General features: G+C 36.6%; 1 non-coding gene across 1 annotated transcript; it reads left to right on the top strand.

The window, feature by feature from the left end:
- The first annotated feature begins 1,065 nt into the window (after positions 1 to 1,065).
- LOC127666403 (small nucleolar RNA SNORA17) lies at positions 1,066 to 1,202 on the top strand. The gene has a single exon (XR_007973614.1). It is a non-coding gene; the product is annotated as a small nucleolar RNA SNORA17 (small nucleolar RNA).
- The last annotated feature ends 10,711 nt before the right edge of the window (positions 1,203 to 11,913 follow it).

Raw genomic sequence — 11,913 nt, 5'->3', positions numbered from 1 at the left:
GAAAGAAAGGAGGCAATAACCTTTTTTGGAAGAACCGTTTACCTTACAACATGAGTTTTATCTTCTTTAGCATTTTGTGACTTAATAAATGTATTATTCTTCAGTTATTTTATGCATTTAGTTGGTGCTTCCACAATGAAAGTTAATTTCTCTAGGATAAAATGCATGGCTTAAATGAAGTATAAAGTCCCTGTCACTAATAAGTGTGCTGTAACTTTGTATTGATTTTAACCAAGAACAGGAAATAGCCTGGCATAAGGGCCCAGTGTTCAAACTCGATGCTTATTTAGAGACACTTTAAACTGAAAATGAGTTCAATAACTCTTACTCTCTTTGAATATAACAGGAAAGTGTTTTAATTAATTCATTGATTTGTGTTAAATTTCTTCACAGTCTTGTGTAGAATATTTCAGATTGAAAGCATTAAACGAAGTCAAAGGCATTAATTAATCTTACTGGTCATTGTAGAACTTGTCTTCCTTAAATTTATTTTATTAAGTTTATCCTTTTCCCTATGTACAGAGATTAGGGAATATCAAAAGAGCTGAGCTCAGCCCTCACCTTCTGTTTTATGGATTATTTTTATTGTTTTTAAAAAGTAAGTACTGATTTCTATTCTTATGAATTCTAGTAACACTGCCTGAAGCCAAACAGTACATGCTATCTATTCGCTGGCTACAAAAGCCAGTTCTAAGTTGACACATTTGGCTCAAAATTAATTTTGCCTAGAGGAATTTTGTATTTTTTGAGGTTTATTATCCAAGATCTCTTCTACTGTGTCTGGTAATTTATATTGTTATTTTTATAAAGCGTTACATGATGTATTATAATGATGGATTGTCTTGGTTTTGAAATTCAAGAAAATAATTTGAGAAGACACTAACAATGTTTACCTGATATAGAAATATAGATAAAAAGATTGAAAATATTTGACACATATTTGTAAGTATGAAAACAATCAAAACTGAGTATAATGGAGTCTTGCAATAAAATGGTTCTTAAAGGACAAAACCTAATATGTTCAGTATCATAGATGAACTTAATGTACCTTACAAACTAAGCCTAGATGCCCCTAGAAGCCTTGAAGGTATGGGTTCTGTCTCACATGTGTGTCATTACATTAGGTGGTAGAGAGGAGAGAAGCTATGTCTACTTATAATGCTCTGACCTATGACTATCTGAGGAATTAGTAGCATAACATTCCCTTTACAAATGAGCCTGAAATGACAACCAGTCAGGCACCAGAAAGGCCAGGAAAGGATCCCAGAATGCGGAACAACCCAGAGACTAGAGAAACCCTCCTGGGACCTCCTGGAGTGATCCCAGGACAGATGACCTTCACAAGGGGCCCCTGGAGTGGACTTGCCAAGGAATGAGCCTCAGCCAATCACCAGATCATCATCATGGTGCCCAGACATGGAGCTAGCTTGATATAACCATCAGCCTAGCTCGCTGGGACAGCAGTAGAAGACAGAGGCCTCCTACCTGACCAGTGGGTCATTGTAATGAACATGTGCAAGCAAAAGACTATAGACAACATGCTATACTGTGGGACACATTGTAACCCACTATAGATTCCACAATGAGATATTTTTTCTCTGTTGTGGGAAGGTTGTAAAGGTGGAAGGCAGGTAGAATGATAGGGGGACATGAGTGGAATTTTGGTGCAGGTATTATGATGTGAAATTCACAAATAACTAATAAAAGTTAAAAAATATTAAGTCTCAATTTTCCTCTACAGAAGAAATGTTACATAATGCTATGTCTAAAAATATAAGCTTGTACAAATTCACATCTTCAGCTATTTTAGCAATTTCTATAATCATATTGTTTAGGTGCTAAACTTCTCTTAGAGATGAGAATAAATCAGCAAATGTGTTTTTAAAGTTCTTTAAATAGATGGTTAGACTCACTATAGAGAGAAATGACTTTTCCCTTGAAAATGTTCTTTTTTGTTAGTAATCTATATAGGCTGAAGCCAAGCTATGACTAAAAACAACTTAGTCAAATAAAACAAAAATTAAATAAACTTCTACTGATACGTGAAGGCGTGTCTTACCACGAAGCATTTTCTGAAGGGAAATAGAGATGTGGTAAAATGCTGCCTGGAGACGAGCTATGAAGCGAACTTAGAACCCAAGGCTGGGTTAAACACTGAGGAACATTCTGTGAAGAAATGTTTCTCACTGATGAAGAAAATGAAGGTTGGCCCTGCGTGCTAATTAACTGGGAGGGGAACAAAGCATTCGAATACAGAAAGCATGAGTGTGGGGTATCTTCAGAGGGAGAGCAGTAAATGACTAAGGGTGCCCAGGTTCCAGTGGGACTGTAAAGAGGTTAACCATCCATCGCAGACATAGAGCATGATAGACATGAGATGAACCAAAGCTGATCTAGGATAAAATATATCCAGAAAAAGCAAAATGAGACGAATCCATGGTTGAAACTGAGCTGTAAAAAAGGAAAAATTATTTTGAAAAGGGTAAGACTTCTTTTTTTATTTTCTGAGCAAAAGCATACCAAAAACCTCTCCATTTATTTTTGAACAGAAATGGCCACGTGAGAATATTATACGTAATTCAACCATGCAAGTGTTAGCTATAGTACAGAGCATGGCAAAAACACAATACATACATATACATATATACACTATATTCTGTATATATTCATATATGTGTATGCACATATATACACATATATACATATATATACTGTTCAGCATATGAATATAATATATATATCCATATGTGAATATATGGATACATAGTTTGTCTATGATCTGTTCTTTAGCTAACACTTATGTGGATGAATATATATGTATATGTGTGTATACATATATATGTATGTATGTATAAATAAATAATAGGAAATCGATTCTGTTTGTCATGTCTGTTACTTTTATGGAAAAGGTTTCCCAGCAATGAGCATTTTTATTATGAAAGTGAGTTTATTATGAATAGTGTCTAAAAGTTCATAGAAGAGAATTTTCTAACAATAGAACAATGAATCTAAGAACATAATTTAGCAAGTAATTTTCCAAGGCTGCTTTTGCCTCTCACTGTAACATTTATGTACTTATCATTTTGATCTGTTAACCATTTTTATTTAGTATCTGTTCTCTTTCACTACTGTACAGTGAACAATATTTGTGGGAGGTATTATTAAAAATATACATATATGTATTAAGTACTTATATGTACTTAAAGGGTAAGCTAAATTAGGTGTTAATAAATTAATTAATATAAGTGCTATATTAGTTTATCACATATTTATTATTTTATAGCATATAATTAAAATGTGGATAAAAGTAATCAAAAAGCACTTTGCTTACATGCTAGCTGCTACTCAAATATATGATACGAACTTTATATGTAAGTTTTCTGAATCCTCTTAACTACAGTGTGGACAGAGTTGAGACTCTCAGCATTTCACTCACTTATTCAAAGCCTTAAATATCAATATCAAGATAGGAACTCACATCTCCAATATCGAAAGGGTAAAGCTGGTATAGTTTCACACACACACACATACATACACACACACACACACACACACACACACACATGCACAGACATGCACACACATATTCTATAATACAGTTCTGTATTAATTACTTATCTGTGTCTCCAATGAGTGAAAGCACTACTGATTCTTATCTTTTGCACACAGTATTTTATAATGTTTAATTCAGGGCTTATTATTTTGCTCATTAATGTTATTTTTATTGATGCTCAGTCTTGGGAAAACTTTTGACTTGGAAACGAGTGTCCCTTTGCAATCTCAAAGTGATCTCTGTAGTAGTAAAACCACAGGAGGTTTTACTTTAAAACCTGAGCATAACTTGTCTTGCTATTTTCCCACACTACGGACTGTACAATGCCTTCGTGTGTGAGTCAAGCAGGAAAATATTCAAGAATATTATGCAACTGTCTTGACAATGACACTTGGGACGTGTCAGAATGACTTCGTCTGCCTGGACTTGTAGCATGACAAAATAAAGTCTCTGCATTCAACTGTTTAATGGTTTTAAACACTTGGCTATGATGTTGGACACCAAGCACTTATTTACAACTGTAACTATATATAACCCTCTCACACATCACTATAATTCTTAAACTTTCCTTAGGCTCTTCCCTCAAATATATGAAATCTAACTTTAGAATTCTAAATACTTAATCAATCTGCTCACTGAAGATTGATTAAAAAGTTCCATGAAAATATGACTCCTCACGCACTATTTGGTTGTATAGAGAAAATTTGGAAGGCACACGTTTTTGACGGGTTTGTAGAATGAATTTGCAAGTAGTTAATTGGACAGAAGTCAGAAAGAAAGAGAAAATATTAGATGCAGTTTCTATTATTATTCCAGATACTAAATATAATTAATGCTTAATTGAAGTAAATTAAATATCTAAGTTCAAAAGGATTTCTGTTTTCCTAAGAGGAACCAGAGTAAATAGAACACACCAAACACCTCAGGACTTCATGCTCCAGCTCGGTGGCTTTAGTTTCAAAGCACTTGGGCTTTACAGTCTCCAAAGTGTGTGAGTGATACTGGCTTGACTCTATCTAATGAACAGAAGGGAAGCCATAGCCTGAGATTGTCATGTTCGACAAGTTAATGTGTATTCTTTTCTAGTGCTGGCCTTTGTGAAGGCTCTGCATACAAACACCAGCCTGAATGTGTTTAAACAGGCTGCGTTTGAATTCATTCCAGACTTTCCATTTACAGCAATTTAAGACTATTTGTATTCAGGAAACAAAATAACAAGGGACAGCTGTTTCTCTGTTTTGCTCTTATTTCTAAGCTATTTGAAAACATTTAGAGAGGCTAAAAATATGAAGGACCATCCTCTTTGTAACGAAGGCTATAAGGGAGTCAGGTTAAATAATAGTCATCAGCATAAAAATCAATATTTCTTTCTATCCTAAATTTCAATCATCATATTAATTTTATCTTAGCATACAGTCTTGTACTACATTCTTAACAAGTGATGTATATTTGATCTTAAGAGTTACGAAGCAGGCCATTGAATTTTAGATCCTGGACACAAATGGTCCTAACTATATCAGTCTAGCCTCTCATGGTCACCCAAGCTTACCATCATTTGAAGACCTGGCATACATGACACCATTGCTGAGCAGTCATTACTCTAGTTCATCGTGTCAGAGAATTATGGTTTGTAGACTAATCAATTAATCTGCAATCTTAGATAGGGAACCAGGCTAACATGTTTATAGACATCAGAAAGTTACGCTGTCTTACAGAGTTCAACCTAACAAGGAAAGAAAAGGTGATAGATGGAAGTCTAATGTGCATCTTCTATGAATCTATTTACACAGTGCTCTGCAATGTTCATGCTTGAAGAATTCAAATTTCCAGCGCTGGAAGGCTGACATGCATCTAAAAACAGTCATAGGTGATTGGTGCTTATTGGAAATCTACCCAGCAGAACTGTGTATAAAAAGAAATTAGTTCAGAACCAGGCTCTAAATAGTTTCTTTGAAAATAGAACACTACTAGAGCTACTTGAAACACATACATGCACACATAAACTCACTGCCTAAATATACCTAAAAGAAGCTATTTGCTAAAAAAAAATTCATAGACAAATTATTTGTGTGTGTGTGTGTGTGTGTGTGTGTGTGTGTGTGTATGTTTTCTAGGATGTGTGGAACTTGCTTCTCCTCTGATCTAATATGAATATTAAAAAAGGAACAGTCTTATGGAAGAAATGCTGTTGTTTTAACTCAAGGGATCGAGTGTGAACAGTTTTATGAATGTGTTTCATTAAGGGAGGGAAAGCCCGTAAGCGGTTGATTATTTTTAGGTAAGTAAATTACCTCCCGAAAGAGCCAGATGGCTCCAGAAACACATCTGCAGCTATGTGTTCCTTTTTCTCACTACTCGGACTGATAATGACAGGGTCATGAAGACACGGTCATAAGCAAGCTCCAAAATACATACTGGCTCCTGTGGAAATGGAGGGAGAGGACAGAATCTAAATATTGTTTGAGCTCTTACCCTTACCGAAAGTGGGTGGACCCCCCATTATAGTTCAGCCAACTGACAATGTTTTTTTCATGATTACTAGTCAAAAGAGTAAGGATCTTGTATTGAGAGCTATTGACACGTTGTGAGAACCAGGAGCATCATGAATATTACCTACAAAATAAAAATAGTTTTGAGCTTTTGTTTATTGATTCTGAGAGGGATACGGCCCCTTTCATCTCATTCGGTTCTAAAAGTCAAACCCTATTAGAGTAAAACAACAAACACATTATGCAGTCTTATTCAGTATATGTTATTTGTGCTCTAAACCAACTCTTTAGCTTCTGGCCTCATATCCACCTTCCCTTTTCCTGTTTGCTGAGATAAGAACTGCACTTCTAATCTCTTTGATTAGTAACAATAGTGGTTGGAGGGTACTGGGCACACAGATGGGTGGGGAGGGTTTCATATTCTTGTTCCAGTGTTGTTTACAGCTCTGTAATTAGTGTCTTGACTGCCATTGCACTAGAACAGGCTTTAGTACTTACTTCTTGTCAAAGACCCCAGCACTCCCTGTAGATTCTGGCTTGTGAGCTTTTTGGGCCACCAGGGACTTAGCCTCTTCCATGCCTCCAGTGATCTTCCCATCCAATTTCTCACTGTCCTCTGACATAGTATAGAACTCAAGATTGAGGCACATGGCAGGAGGTGGGTTTTATGCTCTTGCAAATGAATGCATTTATTTACTTTTTTTCCTTGCTAATTCTGAATGATTTGCACCTTTTCCTATCAATCATCAAATGCATCAAATCACTAGAAAAACTTTTGTCTCCCAAATAGACTTTGATTGATAAATTTAGTAAAATATTAGGTTTCAAAGAATAATGACTTTAATTATTTGGAAAATAATGAAGGTTTGTTAAATAGGAAGGCATAGATATGCCTCGACTCTCAGCTCTCCAAGACTATCTGCATTTCCTCCCTCCTCTCCCTCTCTCTTTCCTTATTTTTCTCCCTCACTCACTTCTCTCTTTCTTTCCTTCCCCCTCTCTCTTTGTCTTGCAATCTCTCCAGATATCGCTCTCCCTCTGTAATAGCATTAAACATTATACATAGGCATGCATACGCCCATGGTTTTTGTCATTACATATAGCAAATGTCTATACTCTTACAAACAGCTCCTGTCTAGAAGTGGCACGCCATTTCTGTCTCTGATACCTGAAGATGACATATCTCATGTCTTGTTGATAATTTCTCCCTCCTCTCTGGGAGAACTCACATTGAGAGCGATACTGCTTGGCCAGACAGATGCTGACACCATCCTAAAGAACTATGTAAAAAATACTTAAGAGAAAATCAGGTCCTGGGTGGTATTTAGGAAGAAAGTTACCATGCAAACATGAGCCACATCCCCAGAAAATTATTTTTTAAACATGCCTGTACAGAGTTTTAAAGCCACTAATGTTTAGAGTAGTTTTGTTAGATTAGCGTCATTTGTCAAAGTTAATGAACTTGTTAATCATGGAAAGGCACTGCCTTTCTCATATGTCTCCATTTCAGTAAGATTTCTGTGAGCAGCTTGGCTTGGTACTAACAGTCTTTCTAGAATAGCAATGAAGAAAGAATAGACCCACAGACACATAGACATACATACTGTGGACAGCCCACTCCCAGAGAGAACAGTATCAACCCTGCAGAAGCCTGGAACACAAGTGCAGAATTTATAACCAACCAAATGCTTTTCTACTCTTAAAGAGGAATGAAAGCCCAGTTACAACCAGATCAAAGCCAAACCAAAGTCTGACCTTATAAAAAGTTCTAGTATCCACTATCTGGGACTCCCAACCTTCTGGATTCCAAGGTCTTCGTTTCTCACACCTCCAAAGCTCTGCTATCAATAGCATGCACTCCATCTAATAGGCTCAGACCTTCTTCACAATATATCTCTGATTATCCAGGTAGTGATTCCATGGTCCTGGCAGTTTCAGTATTCTTTCCTGAAACCAAGATTGCATCCCAACGAATTGCCTCTTCTGGCCCCAAACCATGCTACATGGTCCCCAGCCTCAGCTTCTCTTTGAGATCTTCCCCAGTTTATGATTTTCTCCTGTAAAGGAGGATGCACCATTACTACACGCTTATCACAGCCTCTCACGATGCCGATTCTCACTTGGTTTCCATTAATCATTCACACTTCAAAGCGTCTTGGGAGATTCTTTCACAGGATCGAGTTTGGCTGCCAGTTGGACATGCAGCCTTTACAACCTTTTGCAGCCCAGCTTCTGCATGCTGGCCCCAAATGCGTATTTCCTAGACAATTTCCTTTAATAATGTTGATCTCATATTAATTCTCTATGCTTTTTCAGCTCCATCTAATTACTATCTGCTATACCAATAAAGTAAATTTGTCTTTTCCATGGATTCTTCATGGAATTCACAAAAACGTTTCTGGTAAAAATATTTCTTTCCTTTGGAAATGTTACAAACTCTGCCTCTGTAACCTGTACCTCTTTCAACATCCCAACTCCCAAGCTCTAAATAGAAGTCATTAGTTTCTGAGCATTCAATCTGCCCAGAACACTACATGGTCAGGATCATTACAGCAACATTACATTCGCTGCTAACAATTTTTGTTGGGCTTTGCTTTCCTCCTGCTCTGATAAACACCAGAGCCAAAAGCAAATTAAGAAGAAAAAGTTTTATTTCACCTTACAGCTTATAGTCAGTCACAAGGGAAGCCAGGGCAAGAGGACAGAAACCTAGCGGCAAGAACTGAAGCAGAGACCACAGAGGAATGCTGCACACCAGCTTGCTGCACACCAGCTTGCTGTCTGGCTTGTCCCAGCCACTTTATTATATAGCTCAGCCCAGTGATGGCACCACACATCAGAACAAAGTTCCGCAGACCAACCAGCAATCAAGGAAATGCCCAATAGGCATGCACACAGGCCAGTCTGATGGAGGTAATTCATCTACAGAGATGCCACATTGCAATATAGTTCTAGATTTGGGTCAAGTTAACAAAACCCAACTATGACACAGGGATTTTATCACTTAGAAAGGAAGATATTGGCCATGACTTTAGGGATTTTTCAGTCTTAAAATAAAATGACAGGTATAAAATAATAAAGATTAAAAAAAACCACCCAATGATAGTCCAGTTAGTGTTGTTCTTATTTATTAATAGATAACATTGTGCTTCATGTTATGAACTCTGCACAGGCTATGTGTTTTGTCTGATAAGTGATATCAAATATTAATTTATAACAGTATTTAGTGTCTCATAAAATATAGTATAGGTAATTAAATAATCCTAATTGTTTCTATTATCATCGTCATTGTTGACAGTGGTAGAGCACAGGAGATGGGAATATAGGATTTAACTCCAGGAAAAGATCAGTATATTATTGTACTGTTTCAAATTGTCTGTGCCTTTTGACAGTTTAGAGGTAGGCCAATTTTAGTTGGTCACTAATCTTATTGAAAACACCTGGGTAAGAATATTTCTACTGCCTTTAAATTTTCATGTTTTGTTATTATTGTTCTGAAACAAGTGTTGATACCAAGCATGTTAAATCATTCACCAAAATCTTTTGAGGAAAATTGGATAACACTAGAATAATTTTAGCCAGAAAATGATTTGCCAGATAGACCTAATACCGTTTATCTTTGAACAAAGTCATAGGTAAGATTTAATTTTTCTACTGTTTTACTTTGTTAATCTAAATAACAGTGACTGTTAAAAAGGGAGTTAATTTGTCTTCTTTGAAGTGCTAATTGAATTTTTATCTGCAAAGCCAATATTTGCATTGCTGAATTATTTAAAGAAAATATAAAATCCATAGATTTGATGGAATAAAAAAAGACACATGTTTAACAAAAATCATTAAAATGAAACAGTCACTTTAATTCTGATTGTGTTCTCTGCCTTGGGTGCAAACACTAAACAAATAACATTTTACAGAAGTCATGTTCGACTTAAGGGATAAGTTTTATTATTTGCTCCATTTTGACCACACATATATGTCTCAAAATTTAAAAATTACATTTTATGTTGCTATAATTCCTCCTAATAAACAACTGATCAATCTGAACAATTTAATATGATTGCTCTGAACTTATTTTGTTAAATCAACTAGTGTGTGTTTCTTTTAAGTCAAACTACATACTCCTATAGCAAATTGCTTTCTAATTTTTGTAACTCAGGGAGGATACTTTCACATGTTAGGGACAAAAACCAGAAATGGGGTGGGGAGGGGGAATTAATGAATAATGTTCAAGTTTACACATAATTCCTGATAAGTTGTTAGTGACTATTTCTAAAGACATAGATTCACAATCAGTCACCATTTGGTTCATAGCATAAATAATAGTTGCAGACCTACAAACTCATGCTTCAATTCTCTTAAAAATCACCATCAATATAAACAAACAAACAAACACAATTTACACAGGAAATAAAGAAGTATAGGGAATTTTCTTTCTTATTCATGGAATTGTTTCAAATAAAGTTGTTCAGGCAATCTATTTTTCTCATTGCCTAAAATTCTCATTTGGAATTTGTTTGTTTGTCTGTTTGTTTTTAATATTAGCCATGCCATAAAAAGCACAAATTAAGTATATTTCCAAGGAAGTACAAGCATGTAATGCATGTAAATTGCCTAACATGAATTATAAGAAAAGAAACTAGTTTTTATTATTTTATAGGTAGCAGAATTTACTCTCAATAAAAGTTCTAATTAATTCTTATTGATAACAAATCCCTTTAGGAACTAATGTTACTCAAGAGAAACCATTAAAAAATTGTCACCGTGATGCACATGCATTTTCTTCCATGTGGCATGAGTGGGAGAGGGGAAGACTATGATGTACTTGAGGTTGACTATGGTGGAATGAAACTGTACTTGAAATTGTGATGCTTAAGAAAGAATAGAAACAGGCAACCTCATGAGGTAGGAGGTGGGGAATCCTCTGGATTGAACCTGAAGGTGACCTGGGAGGTGAGAGACTCTCAGGACTCAAAGGGAGGGACCTTAGATAAAATGCTGGACAGTAGGGAGAGGGAACTTATAGAGCCCACCTCCAGCAGGGAGACAGAGCCTCAAGCAAGGGATGGGCTTGCCATGCCACAGTCAAAAACTCTGACCCATAATTGTTCCTGTCTGAAAGAATTACAAGGATGGAAATGGAGAGGAGCCTGAGTGGAAAAAAAGGTCCAGTGACAGGTCCAAAGTAGGATCCAGCTCAAGGGGAGGTCCCAAGGCCTGACACTATTACTGAGGCTATGGAGCACTCACAAAAAGGGACCTAGCATGATAGCTCTCCAGAAGACCCAACAAGCAGTTAAAAGAGTCAGATGCAGATATTTGCACCCAACCAATGGACAGAGGCTGCTGACACCTGTGGTTGAATTAGGGAACAGCTGGAAGAAGATGAGGAGGAGGGCAACCCTGTAGGAGGACCAGCAGTCTCAATTAACCTGGACCCTGTAGATATCTCAAATACTGGACGACCAAACAAACAGCATATACCAGCTGATAGGAGGCCCCCTACACATATACAGCAGAGGACTGCTGGGTCTATGTTCATACAGAGATGATGCACCTAACTCTCAAGAGACTGGAGGCATCAGGGTGTTTAGAGATCAGGATGGGTGTGTGGTGCATGGTGGGGACATCCTCATGGAGATAGCAGGGTGGGGAAATTGGAAGGTATGGTATATAGAACAGTAGGAGGGTGCGGGGGTCAGATAAAATCTGGTGTAAATAAATAAATAAAAGGCAAAGAAGAAGAAGAAGAAGAAGAAGAAGAAGAAGAAGAAGAAGAAGAAGAAGAAGAAGAAGAAGAAGAAGAAGAAGAAGAAGAAGAAGAAGAAGAAGAGAAGAAGAAGAAGAAGAAGAAGAAGAAGAAGAAGAAGAAGA

Source organism: Apodemus sylvaticus, chromosome 15, assembly GCF_947179515.1.
Source record: "Apodemus sylvaticus chromosome 15, mApoSyl1.1, whole genome shotgun sequence".
Lineage (NCBI taxonomy): Eukaryota > Metazoa > Chordata > Mammalia > Rodentia > Muridae > Apodemus > Apodemus sylvaticus.
This window is presented reverse-complemented; position numbering and strand designations above follow the sequence as displayed.